The 5,345-nt window shown below is 45.9% G+C and overlaps 1 pseudogene; it reads left to right on the top strand.

The window, feature by feature from the left end:
• Positions 1-355: 355 nt before the first annotated feature.
• LOC144274045 (olfactory receptor 14C36-like) lies at positions 356-1,074 on the top strand (annotated as a pseudogene).
• Positions 1,075-5,345: the final 4,271 nt, after the last annotated feature.

Here is a 5,345-nt window from a genome sequence, read left to right as displayed (position 1 = left end):
CAATGCTCTTCATTAGTGGTGTGATTGTCAGAGGTGAGGAGGCAGGAGGACTCTAGCCTGACCATTGCCCTTGCCCTTCCTTCCACAGGCAGTCCATGATGTACTGAGAAAGCAAATGTCTAACCGAACCACCGTGACAGAGTTCCTTCTCCTGGGATTGTCTGAGGTTCGGGAGCTGCAGATTTGACACTCTGCTGTTTCTAGGGATTTACCTGGCAGCCCTGGTGGGAAATCTCCTTGTTATCATCCTTGTGGTGCTCGACCACCACCTTCACACCCCCATGTAGTTCTTCCTGATGAATTTACTAGATCCATACTAGATCTCGGATCTGTCTCGGTCTCCGTCCCCAAGTCCATGGCCAATTCCCTATTGAACACCAGGTCGATTTCTTATTCTGGGTGCATTGCCCAAGTCTTTCTCTTCATTTTCTTCACCTCGGTTGACTTTGCTTTTCTCACCATCATGGCGTACGACCGATATGTCGCCATCTGCCAACCACTGAACTATGAGACTATAATGAACAGGGGAGCTTGTGTCCAAATGGCAGCCATTGCATGGATCAGTGGAATTCCCGTTGCTACTATGCAGACTGGGAACATATTTGCATTACCCTTTTGTGACGGCAACAGGTGGATCAGTTCTTCTGTGAAATCCCCCAGCTGCTCAAGATCACCTGCTCTGACTCATAGCTCGGTGAAGTTGTTGTTACTTCTTTTCTCTTGTTCTTAGGCTTAAGATGCTTTGCTTTTATAATTGTGTCATATGTTCACATCTTCAAAACAGTGCTGAGAATCCCCTCTGGGCAGGGCCGGCATAAAGCTTTCTCCACCTGCCTCCCTCACCTCATTGTGGTCTCCTTCTTCATTTGCATTGCCACCTTTGCCTACCTGAAACCCACCTCCAGCTCAGCCTCAGCTCTGGAGCTCATGGTGGCTGTTCTCTATTCCGTGGTGCCGCCAGTGCTGAATCCAGCCATCTACAGCATGAGGAACAAGGAGCTCAAAGGTGCCCTGAAGAAACTGACTGAGGGGAAGTTATTCAAAAAGAATAAAATTTCCAGATTTCTCCCATGACCACGTTTTCATTCTGTGCTTCTTTACCGATATAATCAACTGATGACATGATTGTCTCCATGGGAATGTGATGTGCAGGCTTTTTATGCAAAAATGTTGTGTTCACAGTAGTAATAATCCAGACTAAGTTCGCTGAAGTCTGTGGGGTTACTCTACTGGGAATTAGATAAGAATCTATCTATCTAAATTATGAGGGCATTTAATTCAATTCTGCATTTCTTTGTGAGATGCATGAGTTTAAGGGAGGGATAGCTCAGTGGTTTGAGCATTGGCCCGCTAAACCCGGGGTTGTGAGTTCAATCCTTGAGGGGGCCATTTAGGGATCCGGGGGAAAAACTGGGGCTTGGTCCTGCTTTGAGCAGCAGTTGGATGAGATGATCTCCTGGGATTCTATGAACTTGACCTTCTGAACAGGCATGAGCTGTCATTGGGAAACCTTAACTCTGTGTTAATGAAGTTTGTTACCATTTTATTTCCTAGTTTTTTAAGAGAAAGCAAGCTTGTTGGTTGGAGTCAGTGGTCATTGTGGCAGCTATAGGTGGCCATGGATACGGATGATGAGTGAAGCAAAAGGTGCTTTTAAGAATGATCACATTTTACTGGAAAGGAGCTGTATTCTGTGCATTGCTTGGACAATCTGGGTTCCCGTCACATCGTCTCCTCACGCCCAAATCTGTCAGTAAGCGCAGCGCAAAGCTGGACACAGCCATCTGCAGTAATGCAGGCTCAGAGAGGGATGAAGTGGCCTGTTCATCTCAATGAGCTATTCTTAGTGGAGTGAGAAACACCTGCAGGAGATGGTACAGCCTGAAACAAACGCTTGGAGAGGTGTGAATTGCTCCACTCATATCAGTCACCCAGGTGCCAGCAGGCTGTTCAGTGTGTTGTGGGTTCATGTCCCCCTTTGCCTCTTCTCAGCTTCACACCTCAAGGGGCGGCAATTCCCTAGACCCTGGCACACATCGGGAGTGGTGATTAGGGAGACAGACTCAGTCCCCCTCGTGCCAAAAGGCAAGGAGAAAGCCCCCAAGATCACAAAAGGGGGAGAAGGAGGCATATCGGACACCCATAGATGCATCGAGAGCCCTCTGATATTGACACACACAAGGTAGGGGAATGTGGGGTTGTCAGGCGCCCTGCCCCTTGTTCTAGTTCTGTATCCAGCAGAGAAGGAGATAGTCACACAGGCGCAGATATCGCTAACGGAAACACAGCTGGGTGCTGTGCTTGCTTTATTGTTCCCACCGCAAAACTGAACCTAACAGGAAAGTGAAGCTTTGTGCTGGGGAGGGGAGAGAGAGTGAGAGGCAAAAAGGCATCCTTTAAAAAGTGGAAGATAAATCCTAATGAGGAAAATAGAAAGGAGCAAAAATTGGCAAAGGAAGTGTAAAAATCTAACTAGAAAGACCAACAAAGAATGCGAAGAACAGCTAGCCAAAGACTCCAAAAGTAATAGCATTTTTTTTTAAATACATCAGAAGCAGAAAACCTGCTAAACAACCAGTGGGTCCACTGGATAATCGAGATGCTAAGGGAGCACTCAAAGATGATAAAGCCATTGCGGAGAAATTAAATGAATTCTTTGCATCGGTCTTCACTGTTGAGGATGTGAGGGAGATTCCCAAACCTGAGCCATTCTTTCTGGATGACAGATCTGAGGAACTGTCCCAAATTGAGGTGTCATTAGAGGAGGTTTTGCAACAAATTGATAAACTAAACAGTAATAAGCTAATGTGACACCAATTTTTAAAAAGGGCTCCAGAGATGACCCTGGCAATTACAGGCTGGTAAGCCTCACTTCAGTACTGGACAAATTGGTTGAAACTATCTTAAAGAACAAAATTGTGAGACACATAGATGAACATAATTTGTTGGGAAATAGTCAACATGGTTTTATAATGGGAAATAACGCCTCACCAATCTACTAGAATTCTTTGAGGGGGTCAACAAGCATGCGGACAAAGGAGATCCAGTGGATATAGTGTATTTAGATTTTGAGAAAGCCTTTGACAAGGTCCCTCACCAAAGGTTATTAAGCAAAATAAGCAGTTATGGGATAAGAGGGAAAGCTCTCTCATGGATTGTTAACTAGTTAGAAGATAGGAAACAAAGGGTAGGAATAAATGGTTAGTTTTCAGAATGGAGAGAGGTAAATAGTGGTGTCTCCCCGGGATCTGTTCTGGGCCCAGTCCTATTTTACATATTCATAAATGATCTGGAAAAGGGGGTAAACAGTGAGGTGGCGAAATTTGCAGATGATACAAAACTACTGAAGAGAGTTAAGTCCCAGGCAGACTGCGAAGAGCTACAAAAGGATCTCTCAAAACTGGGTGACTGGGCAACAAAATGACCAATGAAATTTGATGTTGATACATGCAAAGTAATGCACATTGGAAAACATAATCCTAACTATACATATACAATGATGGGGTCTAAATTAGCTTTTACCGCTCAAAAAAGAGATCTTGGAGTCATTGTGGATAGTTCTCTGAAATCATCCACTCAATGTGCAGCGGCAGTCAAAAAAGCAAACAGAATGTTGGGAATCATCAAGAAAGGGATAGATAATAAGACAGAAAATGTCATATTGCGTCTATGTAAATCCATGGTATGACTACACCTTGAATCCTGCGTGCTGATGTGGTCACCCCATCTCAAAAAAAGATATATTGGAACTGGAAAAGGTTCAGAAAGGGGCAACCAAAATTATTAGGGGTGAAGAACGACTTCCGTGTGAGGTGAGATGAATAAGACTGGGACTTTTCATCTTGGAAAAGAGGCAAATAAGGGGGGATATGATAGAGGTCTATAAAATCGTGCGTGGTATAGAGAAAGTAAATAAGGAAGTGTTATTTACTCTGTCTCATAATACAAGAACAAGGGGCCACCAAATGAAATTAATAGGTAGCAGGTTTAAAACAAACACAAGAAAGTATTTTTTATGTAACATACTGTCAACCTCTGGAACTCCTTGCCAGAGGGTGTTGTGAAGGCCAATACTATAACAGGGTTCAAAAGGGAGCTAGATAGATTCATGGAAGATAGGTCCATCAATGGCTATTAGCCAGGATGGACAGGAATGGTGTCCCTAGCCTCTGTTTGCCAGAAGCTGGGACTGGGTGACAGGGCATGGATCACTTGACGATAACCTGTCTGTTTATTCCCTTTGGGGGACCTGCCATTGGTCACTGTCAGAGGACAGGATACTGCACTTGATGGACCTTTGGCCTGACCCAGTATGGCCGTTCTTATTGTCTTATGTTCTTAGAGCACAGAGCCCGCTGAACATTGAAAGAGACAGGACATCACACCCCTCTGTTCTCCCAGGCCCCCTGTCACTCACCCTCATGTCCCCTCTTCCCAGTGTCCCACCCCTCCTCATCTCCTGACCCCCAACTCATCTCCTACCCACCCACCCTTTCTGTCCCCCACTCCATAATCACCCCTCCCCTCGCTGCCCCGAAAAGCCTTCTCCCCAATTCCCACCCCCATCAACCTCCCCTCCCAGCAGGTAAGGGCATTTCAAAAATTGGTTCATCACCTTCTAAATATCCTGTGGTGCCCAGGTGACATTTCCCCACAATTCAAAACCCTCAGGGAGTGCCAGGTACCTCCTTATTCTTAGGTTCAGATTTCAGCTCAGGGTTAGATCTGAACTCAAAGTGCCCAGATGGCATGCGGGTTTGTCAGCCACTACTGGACATTCCCCCTTCAAGGACTCACAGCCGGTGAGCCAGAGGTAGCTGTCAACCAGCTCATCCTCTCTCCATACACATGCACAGCGTAATCCATTTGGCGCGATTCCAAGCACTTCCAAGGCTGACAGGCCTAACTGAGAGCTAAACCTTTTGGCTAATAACACTATGACTTTATTTCCTCCAAAGAGCTGGTGACTGGCCCTTGAGCATCAGAAATGCTCCCTGCTATGAGGATCTGAGCCCTGGTTTGATCTCTGTCTGGGCACAATAAATGAGCACCAAAACACATCAACGTTAAGAAAAGTTAGAAGTCACTTCTTTCCAGTCGATGGGGCTGATTCCCTCTCACTCACCCTGATGTAAATCAGGAGTAACTCCATTGGACTCAGTGGGGCTGATTTCTCCCTCCCTCACCCCAGGGTAAGTCCATGGTGTTCCAATGGAGTATGTCTGGTCTCAGGAAGAAGAGATTCAAGTCCTTTGACTCCAGCCCCTGCTGAGGTGTGGCCCTTTTCTGTGTGGTCCTGGGCCCTTCAATCCCAAATCCCCTGGGGCACAGCCCTTCTCTATGAG

Source organism: Eretmochelys imbricata, chromosome 14 (assembly GCF_965152235.1).
Source record: "Eretmochelys imbricata isolate rEreImb1 chromosome 14, rEreImb1.hap1, whole genome shotgun sequence".
Lineage (NCBI taxonomy): Eukaryota > Metazoa > Chordata > Testudines > Cheloniidae > Eretmochelys > Eretmochelys imbricata.
Note: the sequence above shows the minus strand (reverse complement) of the source record. Positions and strands in the feature narration are given on the sequence as shown.